The sequence below is a fragment of the Frankliniella occidentalis genome, unplaced genomic scaffold, assembly GCF_000697945.3.
Source record: "Frankliniella occidentalis isolate FOCC.00 unplaced genomic scaffold, Focc_3.1 Scaffold92, whole genome shotgun sequence".
In the NCBI taxonomy this organism is placed as follows: domain Eukaryota; kingdom Metazoa; phylum Arthropoda; class Insecta; order Thysanoptera; family Thripidae; genus Frankliniella; species Frankliniella occidentalis.
This window is the reverse complement of record NW_026267221.1, coordinates 914,118-941,105: the sequence shown is the minus strand read 5'-3', so window position 1 is coordinate 941,105 and position 26,988 is coordinate 914,118. Positions and strand designations below refer to the sequence as shown.

At 51.2% G+C, this 26,988-nt stretch overlaps 1 protein-coding gene across 1 annotated transcript in view; it reads right to left on the bottom strand.

The window, feature by feature from the left end:
* Positions 1-26,988, bottom strand: part of LOC113215413 (gastrula zinc finger protein XlCGF57.1-like) — a gene marked incomplete in the record, with an annotated part of 80,992 nt that overhangs the window by 24,366 nt on the left and 29,638 nt on the right. The window contains 1 exon segment of the mRNA XM_052269436.1: positions 13,522-13,629.

The following is a 26,988-nucleotide window of genomic DNA, read 5'->3' as shown; positions in this document are numbered from 1 at the left end:
AACTTGGATGTGCCGTAAGCGAACTACTTCGGGCACGGCCACTAAGTAAGCTTGAAACTAAATTTCAAGCCTCTCTAGCTCATCATTTTGAAGTTGAAGCAGCACATGCCGGACGCCAGACAGATGCAGACACCAGATCGGTTGCATGCGCCCGTAAGCTTTCGTAAAGCAAAAGGCGGGCTTAAAATGACAGTTACAAGAAAACAGAGTAATGACTGCCCGGGTGACAACTCTGCCATTCACACTGCCAAAGGGGGCCCATTGAGCCGGTCGTGAGTGGCTCATCGACACACACTGAGACATCATTCTCGTCTCGTTTGTAAAAGAAAGGCTGTAAAAGCGCGCTCACGAGAGAGTGATGGCGCGAGCCTTATCTTTTATTGAGGGCAGCCCCCACCGCGCTGCGCACAGCGCGCCATGAGCCGGCGCGCTTAGCTCGCCATAAAGCCCCTGGCTCTTCGTGACTTGCATGCGGCTCGCAACAACATCCACCTGACATTGTGCGCGTTTTAATGCTCATTTGGCTACTTTCTCAGAATTTGAAAGCACAACAAAAAAGGTTGAAACCACTGAATTTGTGTCTTATTGTGAACGATTCTTCCAAAAAGGTAATTGGTATTTTTCCTGTTAGGCGCCGGAAGCCCTACGCCATTGTTTTTCTCACCCACATGGATTAAAACACGGTTATCGAAGGCAAAACAGAGAAATGCGTTATCGGACCGGCCATCGGTGAGGTGAGGTGCCACGGGTGTACCGTATGCCCGAAAACATGCACCTTCCTTTGTCAACAGGCCATCCCACAGCTCCCGGCGGGGCGGCAGACGACTAAAGCCTCTCAACCGCCTTAAACGTTATCATTAGCCGTTCAATATAATAATAGTAATAAAAATGAAATAAAATAGGCGTTTGTAAAATCAGTATGTAATAAAACGAAAACAACAACTTCGGGGCAAGGGGGACGTTATGTTGTGGAGGTGGGTGTGGCGGTGGGTGATTCTCGGTACGAGGGTACCGGCGGCCGGTCCTGGCGCGACCAACCCACAACGGCCGACCCATACCGTTCACGCAAAGCCCTGACTGGAAGAAAGAAGTACCCACCCGGTGGCAAAGCGGAGTAATCTGATTCGCCTCGTTTCAAATGGCGCGGCAAATCAACACGAGCGAGTATTCTCACATTATTTATTACAAAAAAGTGCTTGAAACAAAGTTATTTTGTTAGACTACTTGCGTATGTGCCGTGAGTTCTAGATCTGATCGAGTAGTATGGGTCTGACCTGGCCACAGCCACAGCCCTCAGGGCGAAGAGGGCACCTGCCGTGACACCAGCTGTAACAAGCACGGTCTCTGCCCCGGGGATGACCACGTGTCCGAGTTTGGTGGTGCCAGTGTGTATTATTTAGATATGCAGATACTGAGGTGACTATCAGTGTGAGTCGGCTGAGCGGAGCATCGATAAGGGGCGGTCGCACAAAAAGATCAGGAAGGTGATACAATTATGGAGTTTCCTTTGATATGACTCGGGGCTAAGCACCTGTTCGATGTATCCAGTAAAAAGTAAAAGTCTGTGTTGCTTTCATTTACTTTTATGTTTTTTATTGAAATGTATAAAAAGAGAAAATGGTCGGTAAACTGCGTCAATGCAAATGTGATGTTTGCAACAAAGTATCGTTCAAGGCTTGCTCACTTCCCGGTTCACCTACAGGTTCTCTCCACCGAAAGAATTTCGCCGGGTCACAAAAATTCTCCCAACGACGTCATGTTTCACACCCCGCAAAGGTGAGTTGAATAACTTGGCCTATTCGTGCAAATCGCGTCAAGCTTGACCCGTGCCCACTCGTCTAGGCCATGAAACTCGTCACGTCCTTAAACCAAAAAGGTAAAATTTGAATGACGGATCACTCACTCCCCCTGTCGCCTGGGGCTACAGTGAGAGAGAGAGAGAGGGGGAGAGAGGAGAAGCGCCGCGCTGCCGAGAAGGCCTATAGCTGCTAAACGGCGCGGTGGATGAGATGGACTAATTGCTGGAGGCTGTGTGTGCATGAGGGGGGCTGAGAGGAACGGGTGAGGAAGAGGATTGGATTGATGGAGACGAGCTGTGCGCAGCAGCCGTCTCATTTACACGTCACATTAGTCTCCCTACGAGGACAAAATGAGGGCATAAGTGAAAATAGTAATTTATGGCGTTATAAGGGGTCGGATTATTGGTCGTTTCTTAGACGCGCAGTAGCAGCTGATTGATTCTTTTCCCTCTCCAACAATACTTTAGAATTTACAAGCGTCTAACATTAGTTGTACGGATGAAAAACCACCTTGATTTTCCACAGTGCCCACATACGGATGCTGCTAGGTAGCCGTGAGAGATCAGGCGCGCTGGACCGCAGCCTCCGTGATGACACGGACGCAGCTATCTATCAGCGCGACCACCGCGGCCTATGCGGGTAACCCGACACCCAGTGCGTGGCTGCGCGAGTGCGTGCGTGTGTGCGACCGTGAGTCGTGCCCCGCGAGGAGGAGTACACGTAGACAATGCCGTTCGCACTGTCGTTACCCGATACATTAATTGCTACTGCGCCCGGCTCTATCGCACTCGCACGACGACAAAGGCAATGCATTTGTCATTGCGAGCGGAAAACGGAACAAAGTACCCACTATACGAACATGCAACAAAGTAATGTTACTTAATTAACTAACACTATTGATCAAAAACTAATAAAATGAACTTTTTGTTGATGCGCAGTGAATCTGGCTAGTTGTTTGTATTTAATTTCATAAAACTACTACCAGAAGTACACTTTATAGAGGGCAATTCAAGTCCAAAACAACAGCAACAGTTTCACAAACGTACGATTTAGCGAAAAATGTAAAGACTCCTGGTTCAATTTGAACAATCATTTTCCTCTGGTTAGGGGCGGCCTCTTCTACATACTTTGTTAAGATGCGTGGGAACAACAGGGCGGCGAAGAAAACTTGTTCGAGTGGCGCTTTGGCCGGGGTCGGGCCTGTCGTCGGCGCCAGACGCACACGGGTGCTGATCAGGGGGACGGGTATTGATGGGGGACACGGCCGCGAGGAGCGCTGCTGCCACGCTGCTGCTCGCGGCCGCAGTGTGGCAGTGACGGACGGGCGCGACCGGGCCGGAGCGAGGGCCGCGGCAGTGACCGGGAAATAATAGATTTACCACACGTGTTTTACACCTACGCCCCCAGCCCGGCCCGCCGCTCTCGGCTGCGGTTCTTCTACACGACATTTGTTCACTCTACTGCCGCCGTTTGAATTACACGCGCTTTACACGTGGCCGCAGCAGTGAAAGCTCCGATAGGCTACGATTGTCACGTTATGTAACGCTGTCAGGTGAGGACCACGCACCACGCAGCCGAAAAGGCTCGCTCGATTACAGCCTTTTCTTACGAACTAAATAACGACTACCGTCATTAATGGCTAAAAGAGCAAAAGCAGTTTAAGTGCCCCCTACCCCCGCTACCTGATACAGCTTCTGTCGGCCGGGCCGCGGCCGCGCACGCTATCTGCCGATGGCACTGTGACACCCGATACCTTTCAGATGCCTACCCGGTCGGTACCTGGTCGGTACCTGGTCGGTACCATTCGCAGCACCCATTGTGCTCCCGGTGCAGATTGATAGGAAGAAAGGGGTACACCACGGATGGATATTTGTAACTATACAATCCCCAAAAGAAAGGCATTTCGATGCAACCACAGCGCTCGCGCTTTGACGGACCCTGTTAAAAACACATCGGAGCTCGCGTGGCCGTGCTTTTATCGTCTTGTCACGTGACTGTAGTGTCCGATCAGCCGTGCGCAGATAAGAGACGGATAATGGACATGGCACCGGGTAAAAACGCGCCAAAAAAAGGGGGAGGGACACGCACATACACACACAGCAGAGACGAGCCGATAGACACGCGCGCGATGTAATGACGTAATAACTGGTCTGATGACATTTACACACAAATCGTCCTTCCATTTAAAAAAATAAAAAAAAAACGTTAAATGCCTTTTGCTTTATCAGCAGTTTCCCGGGTTTGCTTCAGCTGTGCGTGCGGGTAATTGAAGCAAAATCAAAAATATGAAGCCGAATGACTCAAGTGAAACAACCCTGCTCTTTTCGCGCGCGCATCTCCGCACACATATTCAAAGTGCTAAGGGAGAGAAAGCGATAAAAGGAATATAAGGAAAGAAAGTCCAGCTGTAGAGGGGGAGGGGGCATCGTATGTAAGCACGTAAGGTGCACAGAGTCATGTGAGCGTATAACACGCCTTGCGCCGCGCATATGGCCATCGATGAGCTGCGAGATAACTATAAACGGCCTCGCGCTGCTTGGGAGGGGAGAAGAGGGGGGAGGCGGGGGCACTGGGGCCTGCGTTACTGCTGCATTGCCGGCACAGAGAGAGAGAGAGAGAGAGAGAGAGAGAGAGAGAGAGAGAGATCCGTGCGTGACGGGCAGCGAGGCACTGCGTGGGCTAAGGGGTGGAAATCGTCCTGCGCCCCGCCCCTCGGTTGAACAGCAGGGCCAGCACGTCGTCCTTGGCGTGGGCGCGCAGGGCGCGAAGTCTCAAACCGCGTCGAGGAAATGGCCTGTAACCGTCCGCGTGTTTTCGGAGTGCACACGAACGGGAATGGAGCAGTAGAAGGGGCAAGCTGTCAGCCTGCCAGCCCTGAGGGGATGCAGTCGTCTGTCAGGTTCGTTTCAGACGAAGCCAAGCGGAGCGGACCGCATAGTCATTACACTTACTTCACGCGTGTGAAATTTGAACCACCCACAATTTACACATTGTCAAAGTGACTTTCACGACTAAAGACTCTGCAACTCTGCTCTGCACGTTATGCATGTGACGCGACCCAGTGTAATGTCATTAGACTCCCACAGAAGCCCCTCCACATATAAACCTCGAATCAATAAATTGGGACCAGGTGCGCTCCCGCGCATTGAGACAACCGCCGGGGGCAGAACGCTTCAAAAACACGGCGCACGGCGCACAGATGAACTTTTTACGAAATGCGGCGGCGGCTTTACCCGTAAATATAAATAACAGTCGTCATTCATATATATACATAATGTTCGTCTACATACTCGGTTGCGCGCAGCACTACGTTATTTTTTCCCCGTCCCAGACGTGAAATTAGTGGTCTTTTGCTGCCTTTGCATTTCAGTTGCATGTTTTATCACTGCTAATGGCACGCCTGTCACAGGGACATTTTTCGCCTGGGGGGGCTGCGGACTAACAGAGAGAAAGACGCAGAGGGAATGCCACATAGGGGGAAGAGGAAAAGAGAGAGAGCGAGCGAGCGGTGAGCAGCGAAGGGGGGTGAAGGGTTGGAGTGGAGTCCCCGGGCAAGGTGAGAGGGAAGGCATAACGCCTATTCATTACTGCCAGCCGTTGCTTCTGGTCTTTGCGTCGAGCACAGCAGTTCCAGTACAGGAGAGCTAAGAGCACCTGCAAGGCCGTTACGATGACTGTAGCTGTAGCAAATGTAGCTGTAACCGTAGCAAATTAAGCAATGTGGTTTGGCGTCCCATCACGACAAATGTTGGCGTTCTTCTCAGAACGCCGAATATTGTCGTCTTTGGACGCCTACATCTAGCGTTTTCTTGTTTGGCGTTTGTAGTCGTTGGAAGCCAGCATTTGGCGTTCATCAGAGAACGCAAATATTTTAGCGTTAAAAGATGCCGGCCAGTTCACAGTGAGATGCGAAGGGATGGCGTAGTGCGTATTGTCACACTTCCTTCCACTAAAATGTGGTGCATCAGGTGCGTTCGTAATTGTTTTCGGTGTTTGCATACAATGTTTGCGCCCTAACTGGGGAAGTACTTTTTCGTACAAGTCGTTTGCAGTGATTTAAACGTTCGGATTAATGCACGAATGGAGACACAAATTTGTAAATTTTCGTATAATTTTGTGCATTAGTAAAATGTACCAGGTGGCTGACCCGCGCACTTTTTTAGCTGTACTGTGGCGCGCGCACGCGGGCGTGCGAGTTGTCTATATTCACACGAGGACATAAGGAGTCGTGGGCAGCAAGAATAGGCAAACCCATCCGCACCTTTGCATGCGGTAGAGTACAACTAAGAAGGTGCGCGGCGTGAGTCAGACACCTGGTATGACTATATAGTTAATGCACAAAATTTAACATATTTCTGTCTGAATCGATTCATAATTAGGCTCACTTTCGTACGTGAATGCGTAGGTTAGGTCACACTGTTAAATTCCTGCGAAGTAATACTACTTTACAGAACTGCGAATGATTTATGCGTCCTTTATAACTACGAAACATTTACTTTTTCAATCACAAAGTGATGCTTTGAAAGTGTGAAGTAATGCCAGCAATGCTTTTACATGCAGCAAAGCAGCGCTTTGAAATTGCAAAGCTCCACTTTGTAATTGCAAAGCAAAGTACCACTTTGAAATGGCAAAGCAAAGCATCGCTTTGTAGTTGTAAAAGTAAATTATATTGCAATTGCAAAGCAATGCCAGCAATGCCTTTACATGCAGCAAAGCATCGCTCTGAAATTTCAAAGCATTACTTTGTAATTGCAAAGTAAATGCTACGTGGTTACAGAGGATCTTAATCCCTCGCATTTCATATTTTCATAAACAGCAGTCCTCGAGCAGCCAGATCTACCCGTCCACCGCAGTGGTGGTTCACCCTGGTGCTGGTCTCCATATTCCCCCCCCCCTTTCTTCTTCCCCCTGTGTCTCGCCCCCGGGCCATTCCCCTTCCACGGAGCCAGACCCAACCAGGCCGATTCATAATTCACATATTTTCATAATTGTGGCCGTTGAGGCCAAACGGTGGGAGGGGCCTTTGGGCTCCAGCGTGGATACGACCTGTGGCCTCGGGCCAAAAAAGTCTAGGCGAGCAGCAGCTCCATTTTGAACACGTGCTACAAATTTTATTGGCCCCCTCAACCCTTGGTTGTATTTTTTTCTCGCGAGTTCAGATAGGACGTTCCGATAGGCAGAAAGAAGCGACTCGTGCGCGGCGAGGTGGCAGCAGCAGGAGCAAGAGCCCGTAGGCAGACTGCTCTCCGCTCTGCATATCGGGCTGCAAACACGCACGCGAACGCGAAACAATGTCGGGAAAAACGAAAAGTCATCGAAACATACACACACGCAAACACACACACACACACAGATGATCGATCGCTCAATGACCGCTCTGCTTTTGCGTTTGTAAAAGGACACAACTCGATGCAGCTGCTGCAGGAGCTTCCCTCTCGCTTCTTCGCGCGCAATTTGCCGTCGCTCTCGCTCGCTCTCACTCCTTCCCTTCGCCAAGTGGAGGGGGCAGAGTGGGGGGCCCCGAGGGACCCAAGCGGGCCCCGCGGGGGGCAGAGGGGGGCAGCGCGGCCCGTAGCCACGCGGTGAGTGGAGCTCTGCGGCTGGGAGGCGGGGCCTCGCACGGCTGTCCCGCCACGCCCCGCCACGCCACAGAGTGGCGCTGCGCTGTGCCCCTAGTGCAAAAACACACCTGCAGCCCTACACTGTCGCAAAGTTACCGCAGCGTCCAATTTTATTCTTTTCACTGATAACGAAAGTGCGAAACTAGGCTGTTCATGGCAGTGTTCAACGCCATAGTGCACACGGTTAAACTGGACTGAAAATTATAGAAAATAAAAGTGTCCAACAGTGAATTTGAACGCTTTGAAAGCATTATAAGCTGAAAGACTGCAGTTGAACCCCCTTAAATGTTAACTTCGCTAAAAGACCCTTTCCAGCATTAAAATAACCTGTCAATCACTAAAAGGTGTGTTTTCCTAGTACTGAGCACTTGCATGGACACGCCAGTAACACACTTTTTATTACTTATTAGAGTAGCAGGAGGCAACAAGTTGTTCGGGTCTGAAATAACGGAGAAATTAATGTTCAAACGATGTCTAAACGATGTTAGTCTGAACTTTTTCAGCATGTTTTTAACATTATCTCCACATTCTACTTTTTGCATTAGGTTGCCTATCTACAGATGTGAACGTTTCAGTCACTATTAATCAAGCGGAACATAGAACTTCAGAAAATATTGTCCATATTCAACTTTTTGACTTTCAATTGGATATCAATTTGATTTCAAAAAATTTCAATTGGGTTAAATGGGGTTTAAATATAATTTCACAGGATTTTGATGACCTCTATGGGATTAATCCAAATGCAATTGCAATAAACCCAGAAAACTGTTTCCTTAGAGCAAGGAATGTGACGCATAAATTGAGGATAAGGGAAATTTTACCTCAATAAAAGAAATTCTTCACTTATGGAAAAATATGCCATGAAATCAATGAAAATTCCTTGAATCGGGGTAAGGTTTCCTTATCCTGTCATTTTACAAAACATGTTTAATACAAGAAATCGAATTTCTCTATGGTTTTGACCTTGCCACCTAAATGCAAGACTTTTGTGACCCTCGCTTGCCTCCGCTTTTATAATTTGACATTTCTTGCAGGGCAATTTTTAAATGGAAAACGTTTGCCTCAAGTAATGCAAAATATTTACATTTTTGCTAAAGTACACATAGGCGCCCCCGATTGGGCCCGAGGCTGTGTGATATTTTCGTGATAACGCTGCTGCCGCCGTCATTATTCATCGTATTTTGCCACTATTATTTCTGCCAGCAGGTCGTGTCCTCACCGTAATCAGATTTGCTGCTCCGCGCAGTCTTTTGCGCAATTAACGTGTGAAGCGCGCGCAACGCGTTCGTCATTAAGTATAAAGTAGCAAAATGCAGCAAGGAGCGCAACAAGGGGGACCTATTAGGGATCTGCATGGGAATGAGTAGCTGGCACTAAAGCCTCATGTATAAATTCATGTTGTCATTGGTCAGGGAAGTACCAGGGACATCGACAAAATACGAAGGAGGATGAGGGAGGAGACAAGAGAGGGGCGATCTGGAATGAAAGGGGGGGGGAAGCACCCATGCACTTTGTCAACCGAGACACAGTCCACCAGAGACACGGTTCCTCATTAACCGGGCATTTCTTTTCTTTTCCTCTCTCATCTCGTTTGGTGGGAGTGAGAGGCAGAGGGGTACGAACGATAGGGGACAGGGACAGAACAAGAGCGAGACACACAAAACCCTCATCACGACGGAGGCGAAGTAGAAAAAGGGGCGTTAAAACACTCAAAGTTAACAGGGCAACGTATCGAACCGGCAGCCACGTGGGGACCGAGCTGGACACACGGTGGCGCAAATCACTTATTTCGGTTCACTGAAAATTGGTTGGCGTCGTGCCAAAATATTGGCGTCCTCTGATGAGCGCCAAATTTTGGCGTCTTTTGATGCCAAAGTATTGTCGTTGTTTTGGGAAGACGAAAAATTTTGGCGTCAAGAGACGCCCGAATTTTGGCGTCATTTACCATAGGACGCCGAATCATGGCATCTCATGACGCCAAATCTTGGCGCCTTATAACGCTAATATATTGGCGTCATTAGACACCAACCAGTTTACAGTGTTAGTGTTTAGAAGTCAGGACACTGGATGGTAATCGAAACTCAGAATGTGATCACAAGTGTCTAAAGCACATCATCCTCCTATACCTTCGCTTGACCTGTGCATCAAACAGTTTGATGTGCATCAAACAGTTTGCAAAATTTCTGATGACACAGCATCCTCCTATACCTTCGCATTGCGACACGTTTCGGCGTTTGACTGAATGACTGAATGTATTTGAACACTAACACTAAGAAGTATTTAACAATAAAGTTCAACACTTATCGATTTTCAAATTTCCAGTCCCACACTTCAATAGTATGCACAATAGGTTCGACGTCTGTCTGTGTTACTGAATAGAAACTGAATAATGATCAAACACTACGCTTATTTGCTTGACCTTACACTGGTGAAACAAGTGTGCAAAATTTGCACACCAACGTGAGCAAGTTATGATTTTGCACACTTGCGTGGTATGCAAATTTTAGACGTTTTGTAAACGTTTAAACTTTGCACACTTCGGCACATACAGTTCGATGCTATCAATAGGAAGCATGTGGTGTGCAGTTGCGAGACTTTTCGGAAGTACCGAAAGTTTAAACACCAATTGACGTATAACCTAGTAGGACACCACAAAGTGTCTAAAAAATGCACACTTCACCTTAAACACCAATTGACGTGCAATGTTAAACACTTGTTGTACCAGTGTTCACTTTCGGCCACATATGTATCCCGCGAAAAATAGAGCTCTAGAGGTCTAGAGGTCTAGACCTGACGTCATCTACGACCAGCACCCCACAGTGTGGACAGAGACAAAGGGGTGCGGAGGGACCACAGGACAGAGGTCCCCCGCGTCAGTCTCCTCTGGGTCATAAAATATCGGGACACCTATGCATAACTACACGCCCTAACAAGAGCTTGAGCGGCGCGGTCATTAGGGCGTACATGTGCCGTGCGCTGCAGCAGCTGCCTCACGATAGGCAACGGATAGGCCGTGCGGGCAACGCGCCACGCTGCGCCACGTCACGCGGCCGCCGGGGAGAGCCGAGACAGTTCTCGATACCGTATCAATTTCCCCAATCTCGTCCGCGCCGGCCGGCCTGCCGCGCCGGGGCCTGTGGTGGCCGCCTGTGGCCGCGCTGCTGGCCGTACAGTCCGGGCGGGCGAGGACCCCAACCCTCTCACCTGAACGGCCCGTGATTATGTTCCGGAAGAACAAAAGTATACATTGTTCGGAGATGTGTTAAAGATAGGGCGCGGCCGTTTTCGGAAGCCCGTGCTGGCCACACCGCCCCGCCCCGCCCCGCTGGCTCGCGCCGCGTGCGCCCGGCAACGCCTTCACTCCCCGCCCGCGACTATCGCGGGGCCCGCGGCGTCAGGCTTGGCGGCAAAGAGGGCTCCCTCTACAGGTACAAAATATATAAATAAGTCGTAACAATAAAAACTGTCAAAAGAAAGGCGAAACTTAGAGGAAACCGTGACGTCAAAACAGTTGCTGCCGTTCAAAAACAGCCCGCGATCCGCCATCAGCCGCAACATAGGTCCCTATCGGCCCAACAAAGTCTTCCGCCGCAGCAGCAGCGCGCTGTATTTCCATCACCTTACTGCTTCATAAAAAGAGTGCGTGAAAACGTCATGCGAGCGGCGTGGCGCGGCGCAGGTTCGCGCGCCGCCGTGTCGTCCGCTTTGAAGTCCGCCCCGAGTCCCGCTCATTCGTGATTTAAACCCGCGGTCCGTCATAAAGCTCCTGATTTAGCCTACCCCTGCCTGCGCGGCTGGCGCGGCTGGCGCGGCTGGCGCGGCCGGCCTCGCGGCTGGACCCGGACAGCCGGACGGACCGATGAGCGGACAGTCCGACCTGCTGCAGTAATATGCCGGCTGATATGATACGGGCCGCGGTCAGCGATATCTCGAAATGAAGCAGCGGCCTCTCCTTTTGGCGGTGCGTTGCGCGCTTCTTTTTATTGAAAAAAAAAAAGCTCGCCAGGTCATTTATACGTCCGCAGTAAAAACGGGTACCTTATTGGGAGGAGGGTTTCAGTCTCATTGTCACCGTTTAGGGTTGGTGTAGCCACGTGGATTACCTGAGCAGCCGTCATGCACCCAGTGTATGCCGAGGTGTATGTACCAAACGCTTGGCCAGGATATTTGTGGGAAACGATCAACAAATTTGTGTTTTTATCGCAAGTTCTCCACAGACTTTTCGTTTCAGATAAAAAGTGTTTTTAGGTTTAAAAGAAATATTTTCCATGAGAAATGTTGTAAAGTACGATTTTGACATGGTACAGTTAAAAATTATTGAGACACCATGAATCAAGTCGGAATCCTCTGCCGCGCAAAAATAATCTGTCATGAATTGAAACCGATAGCAAATTTAGAATATGACTAACAAATCATTAATTAGAGAAGACATTGTAACTCCACAAAGTGGAAGAAAGACTCGTGCATACAATTGAGATTTTAACAAAATAACTGACAACGGCTATTTTATTGTATGGGAACTTGAACGCGCGGATGACTTGCTGCTCAGACTGAGGAACTGTTTCAATCGTCAAACGTATGAATAGAATTGTGTGACTTCCTTAAAAACCCAAAGCACGTACCCAAAGCTAAATGTAAAGCTGTAGAAATGTTCAGTTCTGGTAAATGAGTTGCTAAGAGATCAGTTTGTTATTATGTAAAAAACAAAACAAAGGTCTTTCAGTGCACCTATCCGAAAAAGTGACAGCAAAGACTTTGCAGAGCTCGGATAGAGGACTTTTTACAGAAACTTTGAGCCGATATCTTCGATGTTCAAATTGATTTGGTCCAGCGGGCCACGTGTGGCGCCACCAAGCGAGGCACGCAGTCAGGTAGGTAGGGGCGGAGTGGGGCGGGGCGGAACGAAAGGTATTCAGCATCCATCTCATAGCAGGAGACAAAGGCCCATAGGCCTGCCTGTGACATGGGGACGCGGCAGGACACCGCCGCCGCGGGAGGCGTCCGCCACCTACAACGCGTTTGGTCTCGGATAGCCTCCCCTTTTTTTATGCACGGGGCTCCCTCCTCGCGCCACCGATCGCCGACCCGCCCCCAAAAGGTGATACGAAGGCCGCGACCCTTCCGCGAACGGAGTGGCGTGAAACTTGTTGCGTGAGCGCCAGCGTCACAAGTTGTGCTCTTTAAATCAAAAATGTGTAAGAAAATGACGGTTTTAAACTGAACAACTAAAGTCTTACACGTGAAAGCGCAAAACTAAAAGGTAAAACTAGAAACGTTAGTTTTTTCTATTTTTGCAGTTTTCACTGGAAGACTTTGATTTGATGTGGCAATTCAACTAGGATCTGGCTGTACAGTTGAATTAGAAGAGTGGGCGAGCATGCAAGCACAAGCCCAGTTGTTGTCTAATATATCATTAGTAACCACACACGATAAAAATTTCCAAGGGTTGTCCGATGGCAATGCATGTCCTGCTAAGACAACGCACACCTGGTTGCGCCGTGCGCCAACCCCCCCGAGGTTCTTCTATCCCTGCATCCCGAACGATCCCGAAGGGTCCCCGCGCCACCCCGTGGGCCACGCCCGGACACGCCGTGGACACCGTCTTTATGGTCGGTCGTACGTCTGCCTCCCGCGGCGATGCCATGGGGACACATGACATCATGTCATTGATTCATGTCCTTCATTGTCTCAACATTCCTCGTCGTGCGCCCTCACGCACGCACACGCACACTCACACACACACACACACACACCTTCACCTGCTCACAATCTGCTTCAATATGACTGCCTTGTTCGGGGCCCTCACCCCCTGCGACAACTGTTGCAGTAGCAGGCGTTTACCCCGAGCAAAGTGTCACAAAAACGCGCGATTCAACCCATCGTCGTATTACGCGATAAAAGGCAGGGCAGCCGGCGGATCCAGAGTGCAAAAGAAAGCAAAAGAAAAGAAGGCATTAGGTCTCGCAGTGTAGCCGTCGCACTGCCATATTGATGGATTAGGGTCGGATTGAGGTGGCGAGCCTGCTGGGGGGTCGGGGCGTGTGTTTTCAGGGAAAGCCGGGGAAGCTCGATACGTGAAAGAGGCCCCTCATTTAACTCACCTGGAGAATTAAAAGACGCGCGTGGCGTGGTTGGCCTCCACACAGCGGCAGATTGCTGCCGTCTTGGCACAAGCGCCTGCTCCTGCACAACGACCAGCGTCGTTAAACCTGAAATGCAGAAAAATAATATGAGTCCCTACTTATTTGGCTCTCTCTTCCCCCACGAGCCTCACCAACTTCGGCCCAATTTGGGCCGTAGACGGAGCCCCGCCGCTTTGGCGCCAGCAATGACAGACAAATTGTCATAAATATTGTGTCCCCCTGCCATGAATAGTGTCCCCTTGCCCATGCAGGGTCCCCGGCTGGGACCCGGGCCCGCCCGGGTCCCCAATGGGGCCCCCAACGGGGTCCGGCCCGACCTCGCCCTCACCTGACTCCCCTTACCTTCCTACGTTGCGTCAAGTCCATTCTTCTTGTGTACCACATCCAACAATTCCTTTTGTGTTCCCTACACTGCCAGAAATGAGGTAGGCCGTGTTTAGCGAGAGGGCAAGAGCACCCTCTGACACATTCTTTTATGTTGTTCGAAGACATGAGCAAACAAAAAACTGATCAATCTCAGATCAATCATAGTTTAACAATTAAATGGGTTTGTTTATCGCGGATTACTCAAACATGTGTACTCGTACCCAAAGCATTAATTCGTCCAGGTAAGGTCAACAGATCCGTTTCGGTCCAGCAGTTCGGTATCCCCACCGATTTCGTGCCTCGTTGAGTTTATCACTTTTGCCTCCTGGCGATAAAAGCAGCTAGGTTCCGTGCCTGGAATCGGGTCGAAGGGAAATAAAATTCAGAGACGATAGGTAGTCTGGGGTGGACAAGACCCTGATGTCAAAATGTCCGGTGTGTGCAATTTTTAACGTTTAATATAGTGCCGGGGACAGGAGGGGGTCCGCGTTTGGGTTCCCTTGTCAAACTAATGGATAGGTGTGGTGGTAGTGTGGGCGCAGACCGTGGGTGGGGGTGGTTGGTAGCGCCCAACAGAGATGTCTTCGGGGAGGCCATGATCTGTCCCCGTCTTTTGATTCATGCCTTGTAGAGGACTATTGACTGGAGGCACGGCTCACAAGACGCCAGAGGACAAACGACGAGCTAGGACGTTCTCATGCAAACAAAAAAGCTGGCCCGCTTTTTTAAATAGAAAAACAAAATAACTTAATAATTAGGTAAAATAAACTTTTTGTGGTTCCTGACTTGTAGATAAAGGAAGCTCACTGAAATATGAAATTTAAGGGCAGGTAGGTGATGTGTTTTTTTATTTGTGTAGTGCCTATAGGCACAGTGTGGACCCTAATAAAAGTTGTGAATGAGTCGTTAGCCTCCGTCATAGTCTGATATATGGACTTTGGACTTTTTATGGTTTGCCACCCTCGAATCGAATTAAGGACCTGTGAAGTTCTCCTTTTGGTTTCTAGGAAAGCGGTGGCCAGTGGAACTGACGCACATGGGATGAAAGGACAGTCCACAAGGTGGTGCCTGGTGCAACTATGTTGCATTTTGTGCGCCTAGATAGTTCGGCGAAAAAACAAAATAGAAGAGCCCCATGTAGACGTTGACAAAAAAACAAATCCAGAAGACATAAGTGGTAGGCTACGACACTGTAAAATATAAGGAACAACGATGGCTTCTGTACAGAACCTCCTCCAGACATCGCGGGGTCAGCGTGCAGCTGAACACGGTAGGGTTCTTCTAGGATCGAGCACTGATCAGTGCATTCCATCTGGCAAGACATGTAAATTTGCTGGGCGAGAGGGAGAGCACGCCACGGCAGCCGCGCAGAGGTCCAGCACACGACGAGACCCAGCATCTCTCATCGAGACGCTTTTCCGCAAAGACAACAGTCTTTTGTAAGTGAACATGCACATTAAATGTTCATGTTCATTTTTCTATGTGCATAATTATTGACAGATCTGCGGATGCAGAATTATGCGCAAATGATTGGACTGAAAGATGTGTGTACAAAGTTGTGCATAATTTTGAACAAATTTGTGCAAAATAAAGTATAAATTCGTGCATAATACAGCAAGCTCAAATCTATACATACGTATGCAAAAACTTTACGTGGATACCTATAGGAGTAGGGAGTAGGTATGCCTTAAATAAATCCTCGCATACTTCTCAACAGCGTGATGCGCCTCTCTCTTACTCAACGAATCGATAAAGTATTAATTTCAGCCTAAAAGGCCTGGCTGCACGAGCTCGCTGGATCTGGAGGGGGCAGCAGGCGCACCGGCCAGACCCGAAGGCGCCAAGGAGTGTGCGCTTCGCGCCGTGAACGCATCCGACATTATTGTTATTCCCAACCCATTCCAGAGAGAGAGAGAGAGAGAGAGAGAGAGAGAGAGAGGGGTGGGTCTTCAGCCTTTGACTTTAACAAAACAAAAACAAATAGGCTTATCGACGAGAAGTCATATACGCGCAGAAAAGAAAAAGAAAAATAAAGGAAGGGAAGGAAAGGAAGAGGAGACTGAGGCGGAAGGAAGGAGGGGCCAATTCCGGAAGTGGAAGCGGCCGGCGCCTTTTAAGTGACACAATGGGCGTCGCCATAAGGATATGGAAATGGCGCCTGAGTCAGCGTCGGCCAGAGGATGAACCAACTCCATCATCATCATCATCATTACCATCCGCGACAGGAAAATGTTGGGGGAAAGGTATTGAAAAGGGAAATCGTGTGCGAGTGTCACTGTGGCGCGGGTGTGGAAGGGGGGACGGCAGCGGCGCCTTTGTGTGCGCTGTTTGTGCGAGCGCCGCGATGTGACCAGCCTGGCGATAGCCTCCCCGCCGCGCCGCACGCCGCCACCACAGCGTGCCACGCAAGCAGACAGGCGCGCTGACAATCAATAACAAAAGTACCGACGATGTACACCTTTTCCACGCCAACGCCACTCTAGGCGCCTCGTCGCCTGACTGACCGTCCCAATGCACCTGCAGCGTGTGGGCGGTTGGCAAACGACGGACTATAGCTCAGTGACAGCCACCCACATCATCAGCCTCTGTCGTATAGTTCACCCTGGTGCCTAGCATCTGAGAAAAAGTTCAGCCAAAAAGGGGGCCGATCAGATCGATGGAAAGTTTTTGCATGAGGGTGATTGAATAATAAAGGCGCGCAGAAGGTGTCAGCGCGGGGACGCGGCACCGACACGCCCGGCGCGCATACCAATGCTGCTATGGCTGCGGTGCGCTGCATTTCGCGCGCGCCAAGCGACCCCCACACTAGAAAAAAAAAAAGAAGACGAAAAACGTCTTGCAACAAAGGTATAAGAGCACACACGGCGGCCAACACGCTAGAGCACTAGAGCTTCCCATGTCATAAACGTCATGACATCAGACGGCGACGCGCGGGAGGTATCGACGAGAAGGAGAAAAAAAATGGAGTAGGTAGCATAGCCGCAGCTGCCGCCCCGATCACTATATATAGAGGGCCGGCTCGCTGTTAACATTCCCGATATGACGTACTTCGTACTTATAATTTGAGAAACAGCTTTTTCCTCTGCTCACCGCCCGGTGCGCGCCGAGGGGCCCAAGTAGAGGTGCGTGTCCTCTCTGTCCCTCTGGAGCGAGCGGGACAGGAGACGTGCAGCCAGCAGCAGCAGCAGCCTCCTCCCCGCAAATTATGATTGATGGCTCCTCCTCGCGGCCTCTGCAGCAGCAGTGCCAACGCAAAGAGTGAAAACACGCGGTTGTAATAAAAGCGCCGGCCGCGCCATGTTTAATGCATGTAGGTGTCGTCGCGTTGGCAAGTCCGAGCGCGTGATCAACGCGCCGTGCCGCGCCGCGCCGGCGTCAGGCAGGGGAAGGTGGAGCAGGAGGAGGAGGAGGAGCGAGAAAAAAAAAGGCCAACAGACAATCAACGAGACCACCGAGGAGGTGGCCGCGATGTGTAGGACGCGTGCACCTGGTGCAACCGGGGAGCCCGTCATTATTTTATGGGGTCCCCACAGGCCTTATCATCATCCTATAGGGACACAAGCGAGGGCGAAAACAATCTTGATTTCCATTCATTCCTCATTCATTTTCAGCGAAATCCCATTAATTGTCGGTGATTCACATTGATTTTCTTAGAATCCCATTGGTCTACACCAATTATCACTATCGTTGATGTTCAGCATTTCCTATTGATTTAATGCGATTTTTCTTTCCATTTCCAAAGTATATAAAGATAAATGTACAGGGTACTAAGCTGCGTTCACTGTGCCGCATGCAAGCGTGCGTATGGGTTGCATACCCACACCACACGGTGCTATGCGCTATGGCTATAAGGCAATATGGAAAGAAGACGTAAGCCGCCGACCTAGTGTTTCGAGCCCGTACACAAAAAGTGTCTTCTTGCGTTGTGATACAGTGTTGGTAATTCGTAATCTCGCGCCAGTTTGTACAGTCAGATCGATTGTGTTTTGTCTTCATGTTCTTCTTCTCCATACTGTACTGTGTATACCGTTTCCTATATGTGCACAACGATAAAACGCACTGTACAATTTTCCGCGTCAATGATGGCACTCTGTTCTTTGGGCCTCGTCGCGGGCCGTGTCATTTATTTCCTCTGGCGGTGACGATTGATTCCGTACGAAAGCCTCGCGCACGCGACCCGCCGCTCAACATGTCGAGTCCCTTTTCGAAAATGAGGGTGGCATGCGTGCCGGCGCAACGAAGCGGGACAGCGCGGCACAGCCATGACTGTTTGCACGTGACACAGTGATACCGGCCTGAGATACGCCCGCCCCGCCCCCGCCACATAATGCGTAAGAAACAAGTCGACAAATCGATGGCGCCATTTGCCTGATTACCTAACGATCGGCACCATTTCCTTTGTGTCGTGCACTGTGTCGGCAGGCGCCGGCGGAACGGATCCCTTGACGCATCCCTTTCTCTCGCCGCGCGGCGGGCGGTCAGTTTTTATCCTCCTCTCGGGCGGGTTGGGCTCACTTTGGCGCAACGAGTGTCGCTGACACTGTTCCGTCAAACCGCGTCAAACCATACCGGGCTGGTGAAAAAAAATATCATACGGAACGAACGGGAGAAAAATAAGGCGAACCACCACAACAATATCATCGATTGAAATCGACATACATAAATCCCTTTCTTGTATCACTTGAGGGACTCCAGCGAGAGTACCAGAATAACAGTGAAAATAGCCTGGGGACCACATTAGATTTACTTGAACATATACACACAATAGCAATCGTTTGATGAAAGTCTAAATGTCCCGCGAGGTCACTATTTAGCTAACAAGCGTCCCCTGCACATTGACGCACTAACGCTCTAGCACCCTGCAATTAGTGGAAAGTGTAAGATTTTGATGCAGTCCTTTTTCTTCCTGAGAGTTGGCTGTGCAGGAGCCACGCAGATGCGCCACTGCATACGCCGCTTAACTACCTTTTATCTGTAGCAGGCGGCCGGCTGAACTGTCCATGCATTATGTTGGCAGAAATGCAGGCGCCGTATAAGGCGCTCGGGTTGGCACGACTGGTTCACAATATGGCGACAAAAACAGCGTTGCCAACCGCGCCTCTTCCCTTTCTCTCCCCCCCATATCTCCTCTGCATCGCCGCTGCAAGCAGCTCCCTACCTCCTCTTATTATTTAATTCGTTTCTCTTTATGTTTAGCTTATCGCTTCGTTTGCATGCCCACTGTCATGTTTTGCGACTATTTTCAGTCCTCTGTTGTTGTTCTTTTTTTGTGTTTTATTTATTTTTTTCCGAAATTCACCCCTCCGCCTATCTTACGCGCATTCCACGAGCGCACCGGTACATGTTACTTGAATAAAAATCTGTTTTGATTGTTGTTGTTCTTTTTTTGTGTGGGCCCCTCTCTTTCTCGCTCCCCTCCTCTTCGTAATGTATCGCGGGCCAATCAGCGCACTGCCGGCCCGGCCCAGAGGCCCGGTCGGTCCCCATCGGGGCCCCACCCCGTGCTGGCTGTTATCGGAAGCAAAACTTCTGTCCCCGCCGCGCTGCGCATAGCGCTTCGTAATGAGTGGGAGCGAGACAGCGACTAATGCTATGACGATGGTATGCCATGCACCATACCTTAGTTGGACCGTGCACTGCCTTGTATCAATCCGCCGCCATCTCGCGCAACAAGGCGCATAGGCAATGGTGCGGTGGCCGTGCCGTACCTGCTGGTCCAGCGCAGCGCGCCTCGGCAGCAGCAGTGACCCCGCGCGCAGATATGATTGTGTACACGACGGCTGCGACAATGGCGGCCGCGGCGTCACACACGCACCGGTAGTGAGCTTGTGCGAGGTTAGGTTACATCGGGCGAAAAGTTGCGTGCGGCTAAGTGGAGTATATTTTATGTAGTTTTATACATATATTATTTTCTTTTCGTTTCGTTGCGGTCTTTACCAGTAGAGTTCGCGCGTGCGATAGGGTTTACTGATCTGCCAATAGGTTTGGATGCTTTATCGAACTACGATCAGAACTTAAATGGTGACAATCAAAACTAGATTTCCAGACTTGTCCATTTAAAAAAAAAATGTAATGATATGAAAGAGGGAACAAATAAAAAAATCGTTTAGTTCGTCATGCCGTCAGAGCGTAGCTTGATACCACCACTGAAACATAGACCACGTAGTTAAAATTCAAGCCAAATCGGATAAATAATGTGGAGCAAAATATGTGCAAAAAAGGAGATGGGTAAGTGTGGCGAAATGCGTCACTAAACTGGTAACACAAATTCAGAAAGTTGCACACCAATTGGTGTGCTTTTGAAATGTGCAAACTTTGCACACTTCCTAGTGTTAAATCTTAACTCAACATCAAGAACAGAGAACAGGGCAGATTTTGAACACGTCTAGGCAACTGCACACCACCTAGTGTGCAACTTCTGACACCCGCTAAGTTTCCTTTGTACTATTACTAAGACCAGAGTGTAACCAACTGTGCAGAATTGGACACTTTCCAAACGTTTAAAATTTGCAAAGTTTGTGTGCATGCACACTAGTATGTAGTTGTGCTTTATGTTTAAGCACTATGAAGTGTGCTAATTGAAAAAAAACACACATAACGTGTGCACATGATGCACACTTGCTTAACTACTGATTGCATCCAAAATGATTAGCAGACCTCAAAGAAGAAAAACAAAATTCGACAGCAAATAATTATTTTGCACATGGGACCCTCCCCCCACTTTTTACCCCAACAAACACACAGACAGAAAAAGCGCAATATAACTACACACTCTCGAAAAAAGTGAGAACTTAAGTTAATGTATGATAAAATATAAAACCGAAAGAAAATGCAAAAATTTAGGTTGCTGCCGAACTCCTTATCGACCCAACGGCCCTGCAGCTTCAATGAGCCCCTCAGCTCGTAGTTGGCTCGTTCGGCACACAGATGGCGCCTGCCGGTGGAAGCCGGTAAACGGCCTCCGCTTAGTTTGCTTGCTGCTCGTTCTCTCTCTCGGGAACACCTCTCTGGCCGTGCCGAGCCGAGGTGAGGCGGATACGTGCACGGGTACAGCACCATTATCATTCCCCCCTCCGGACCGTGCTGGCCTCGGGGCGGTAACGCTACGGCCCCACCGGGGCCCCGCCTCTCTCCGGCCAATAGCCAAGTGATTTGGCGTCACGTCGTTTGCGGCGGCCATGCATGAGCTGCGAGAGGCAGGCGTTAAAAGGGCTGCACTCGCAACAACCGCCGCGCGGCGAAGGCGGGCGGGGGGCGGGGAAGGGTTTGGCATTTCCCACACAAGTCTGCTGGCGGTGCCCTGGCGGTGCCCCCGCCGCCCCGCCGCCCCCGACCTTCTCTCGTGGGAACACGAGGCTCCGCGGCATGCTGCCCCGAGGGCGTGGGGTGCCCCGCACTGACCCCCGGCACCGGCCATAGCACCCCGCCAGCACGGAGCAGCCCGTCGCCAGCCGGTTCACGTCGTCATGATTTCTGTCCCCGCGGCCGGCCCCCGTAGGACGCCCGCGCTCCGTCACGCACCCCTGTGGGCGGCGACCGGCGGCATCCCCGATACGTACAGAATGCCGGTGCGCGCGGCGGCGGCGAGGTGACAGAAATATCTCCCCGGCGGCCGGCAAGACATTCCTCTCGGGACCAAAGCCGGATGAAGATGTTCTCAAGACTGCACACAAACCTGGAATAGGAGGGGGAGAGAAGCGGGGGGCGCGAATGAGGGGGAGAGAGAGGGAGGGCTGTGACAAGTGTTGCTGGGAGGTGTTAGGGCTTGTATCTGATCTGTCTGGCCCGCTCGCCGCCTCGCGCCCCGCCACGCCCGCCCCGCCCCGCATCGCCACGCGGCGCGTCGGCCGGTCGCTCGGTTCGATGTGGTAAGTTCCCTGCGGTAAGGTCCATGTGTGCCGACGCGTCGCCTCGAGGAGGGAAATGCTCACAGACACGACAGCCGCGCGATATGCAAAGGCGATTGCGAGGTGTCCGCTACCCGGACGTTACGTTAAATGCCCCCCGTGTAGAATTTTTAATATGGTTTTTGACGTCGTTTCGGCAAGAGAAGGAGTAAGTGAGCGAATGTAGGGGGGCGGCATGAAGTAAAGCGCCGCGGGGGCCAATTGGATCCGCGAGTCGATCTTTATTACATCGCGTCTGCTAATAATTGTGCACTGTGCTATGTCACTGCATGAGCGGGAGCGGGCACGCCCCCTGCCGCCTCGCTGCATGGCAACCACAGACAAAAAGCTTCATATTTACAACTAGGACGAATAAAATCGAAGAGAAAAATATTCTTTTCGTAAAGTAAGAAAATTGCAGCAGCAGACGTCGCGTCGCATCTCCTTTATGGGTTGAGGAGGGGGACACGGGGGACACCTCCGCCCCCTCTACCCCTCGTAAAAGTAAAGGGAGGGGCAGCGCGGCGATATTTATACGAGTCATGTAAATTAGTCGACTAATCTAAAATGGCTCATGCTGCTCTGCAACGGGCAGCACGCTCATTAAAAAAAATAAGGCGCAACCACGTCGGTGAGGATTAAGAGCAAGGAGGAGGAGGAGGAGGAGGAGGAGGAGGAGTTTTTCTGCCCTTTTTTGCGAAGATCGGGAGCAGGATGGGATGTGGTACTGACAGCCTGAGCCTGCTGTGCACCTACGCGCTGTGGATGCGGCGTGTGTGGACAGTGGCTCTAGCGTCTTCAGTCCCGACGTCGAGAGACGTTACCAGTTACCCGTGCCCTATAAAAGACCTCGCAGCAGATAAATGGGCAGAAATAAATGTTTCCTTTTTATTGTAAAATATCGCCATTTACAACTCGCCCGACTCCTGTTTGTACAGGAGTGTAACCCACCGACCCACCTGTTCAAGTATCGTGGGCTTATTGCGTGGTCACGCCCATCGCACCTGCTGTCGCAAAGAGACACCCCCGCGTCGGCCGCCGCCGCCGCCGTCTTTCCCAGAAACATAAAAGCAGCAGCCAGCCTCCCGCCAGGTCCGCACCCCGTGAGAGAGGGCCTCGGCGAGGGCGGCGGCGGCCGGCGGCGTCAGCAGCACAACCCCCTGCAGGCGCCGCCGCCCCGCCTCGGCCGCGCCGCCGTCTCACCTGTCGAAAGGGTGGATAAAGCGTGCACTTTACGAGTGGGCGGTGGGCGGCAGCGGCCCCCGCGACCCTCCCTGTCCCCGGCCCGCCCTAGCCATTGTCTAGGGTCTACCTGGGCGCCTTTTGTCGCAGCAGTCGGAGGTTCCCCGGAGGTCCCCCAAACGGGGACGGGTGAAGACGACAATAATAATTGGGGAGCGACTTTTGCGCAAGACGGACCGTTCACAAACCAGCTGGACACCGACCAGGTAAAAAAGTCATCAGTTGAAGCAAAAATTTTACCACGATTGTTTTACGGCACGTTTGTGTGGTACACCTAGTAAGCTCCCATGATAAGCATAACTATAAGTGGCCAGTACAAGGAAGGGTTACCCCTGCTGCGTCTGCTGGGCATTGTCGCGCCCTCCCTTGCAGGTGCGTCACCGCGGGTCTTCCAACGTCCCCACCAACCGCGCCACGCCCCGCCTTGCTGCCGGCCCGGCGCCATGCCCGCCGCCAGCAGGGCTGTTGGTTCGGGCCAGCCACTGCTGCCGCTGCGGGATGTTCCGACAAGCGAGCCGCCCCACTATCGGGAGATCAAGCGCTGCGACCACTTTGTAAAGCGCCGCTGATCATCAGCTTTACAAATTGAACGGCGGCCCTGCCAAAAATAATATCAACCATCGGAGGGAATATTCGTAAACGTCCCGTCACGCACACACCCACGCGGCCGCACGTGTCCTGCCGGGTCTCCGTTTTAGCGAAATAATTTTTTTTTCCACGCCTTTCCCCGCCCGACGAGGGCGAGCAGGCCGCATAGATAAGCCCTCTTAATACCTCTGCCGTGCCAACGGGCCATACACTTTAGGCTTTTGGCCCCCCTCCCTCCCATGTTTTGGACCCCTTGCGCACTGACAGACCTGCTTCCTGACCTGCATTCGTCTTTGCCTTTCGGCAAAATTTACATTATACGGGCGGGGTTCTTTCTTGCTTTAACTGCGTGATGAAGTGTTTTGGCACATAAAATGCAAAGGGAAGCTCGACTATGAAGTAGTGTTACGGCAGTGTTCCGCTGGTCCACGCCACACTCGGGCCGTGACTTTACGAGTGCTCTTAATTGCAATTAGATCAGCGTGCAGCAAAAGTTGAGGAGGTGCATATAAAGTGCCCACGGCGATGGCCCTCGTTAAAACGTCACCTTTATAGAGTTTTTATAGAGTTTTGATTCACAGCGGCGATAACACACTTTTAAGACCTTCAACATCTTTATTAACCAGGCCGGGCAGGTGGAATTGCACTCTTTTCGCCGCATTATATTTACCGCAGAGTCGCTGCTACCGCTGCTCCCTTGCCGCCGGTACCCGCCGGTACACAGGATACGACTGGGGGGTTCATGAACGGGCGATAAAATGAACTCGGTCTCTTTACGGGACGCGCGACCCACGTCGTGTCGCGTCTGAGTGACTGAAAATAACACACACGCACGCACGCACAAAGACGCGTGCGCTCACACACACACTCGCTCGCGGTCAATCGAAGGGACCGATCACGTGATATATCCGTTTGTAGTAGAACAGATACACAAACAGCACGGGCCGTAATTTTGCCCACCTCAAGGGGAAGGGGGTTGGGGTGTCCTGGGGAGGGGGGGGGGGGTGAAACAGAACGTGGTGGCTGCGGCGCGCTGGCAGGGAGGGCGTCTGCTCTCCAAGTGTATCGACGTCAATGTATCAGTAGCGAGAGAGCCACGACCGAGAGCCGGGCACGGCAAGGCAGGCCAGGGGAGGAGGAGACACGGTCCTTAGTTAGCGAGGACAAATCTGTGACAAGACGCAAGTCCTGTCCAGCAGGGCAGTGTGTGTGTGTATGTGTGTGTCCGGCCAAGCGAGCGCCCCGGCGGGCACCCAGGCGGGCACCCTGCCCTTACCTGCAGACTGATTCCGAAGAGCGCTCAAGGGGGGCTGCCCTATGAGTGCGACAAGGACGGAGCTATACGAGAGGTGTAGGAGAGCGCTCTTCGGAATCAGTCGGCTGTAGGGCACAGCGCGAGCACCGCGCGGGGCGTGTACAGTATGGCTTCCGCCGCAGCGACAAGCTTGATCTAGAACACTCCCTGTCGTTAGTTAGGCCGGGTACGGATTAGTTAGATTAGCTGCTCGGACTCTTAGTGGACTAGGCGCGAGACGAAAGACGAAAGAGAGAAGGGGCTCCTGTCGATAATGGAACCTCAACATCGTGTTTGAAGGGCTGGCTGATTAGCACTGATTAAAAAGTCACTGCATGGCCCGCAATCGCAACCCAGAAACATGTGTATGTGTACATGGGAAAATGGAGATTTGTATTGAGACTACTGAAGAATTGCATTACCTGTTTTAATGAAAATTAGTACAACATTATTTAGTTGCTATTAGAGCTGGAGCCCTGAGGCACCATAACAGACGATAGAAGCAAACCCACACACTAGAAAAACAAAGGTAGGAATGTAGCAATCAACACCAATCTGCTAAGCTTGGGGTGCTAATGCACCCAAAAAAGGTTCCACGCAAATGACGCTAAATTTTAGTGAATTTGGACACTTTCGTGCCTTTATAAAGGCACGAAAATTTAGCACCTTCAGAATGCACTACGGCCTACATTTTTTCCAGCGAATCCGCAAGCTGCCGCAAACCAGCATCTCACTGAGAAAGCGGGCGCATCGAGTAGCACCCAACTGACGGGTGCAGTCATGAGGTGCAGAAATACTAATGTTAAAATACTAAAAATATTTAAAGTGGGTAGAATTTTCGGATCAAAACCCGTACTGGGTAGACAGCATCCCTATCGCCCTTTCATCGCACTAAGTCCATTGCAAGATGTAAGTGCAGTGTGCCGGCATTCGCCATAGCGCGCGCGACGCGACATTGCAAATGACCGTAATTTGACGTTATTAATTACTGTCGGTTTTCTTAATCTCCTGAATAATATATCGGCATTACGTGCATAATATGAGCGCAGCCAAGGCGATGCCGCGCGCCCCGCCGGATCGGAGGTTCCGAGAGCGAGAGAAATAAAGGGAGTGAAGGGAGGAAAAACAGGAGGAAGGGGGAAAGGTGGGGCAGAGAAAGGGAGGTGGAGAAAGAGAGGAGGGGGAAAAGAGTGAGTGAGAGAATGATAGGGTTATGGCGGGTAGTGGCGTGGCGTGGCGGCGTACCCGGGCAGGCTGCCCGCGGGGCGCTTGAGGGCGGTGCTTGGCGATGGCCGGCCATTGGCGTGGTACCTTTTGCACATGGGGCGACTCGTTAACGAGAGAAAGAGAGAGAGAGGGGAAGCAGGAGAGAGACAGAACGAGAGAGAGGTAAAGTCCAGTCCAGTCCAGTCTATACAGCAGTCAATCCGCGGGGTCCACCTGAGAGAAGGGACGCCGCCAGTAGAAGAGCCAAAGGCGAGGCCAAAGGGCTTGTTGAGCCTATGAGGCTGGCCTGTAGGATGGGCTTAGATTGGACTCAGGCTGGCCTTTAGGCTGCCTTGTGTACTGCCTTGTGAGCTGCCTTGTGGGCTGCCTTGTGGGCTGCGGCCGGGGTTGGCGGAGGGAACCCACATGCACCGCAATTAGGTGCACGAATGAAAGAGGCTGTGCGGTGCGATTTATCGAGAAAGTGCAAAAACATTCCTTACAGAGATTCGAAAAAGGAAAAGTCCCTGATACAACTAGTTCGCAAACCCAAGATTCCGTGAAATTGTTCGAATTTAGGTTTGGGAGAGCGGTGTTGGCGGCGAGAGCATGGCCGTCGGGCGAGAGGGAGTAGTGAGGGGGCGGAGGCCTTTTTCTTAGAGTCAGGCGAGTCAGGCCGGCCTCCTTCGCCCGTCCATATTGCCTCGACAAGTGGCTCGGCGTGGCGCGATTCCCATCCCGATTACACGGCCACTTTCTTAACGCTATAGCAGAACGTGACCCCATATTTACCTCGTTGGCGCGCGATAGTGGCAGCCGATAGTGATGAAGAGGGAGAGGGAG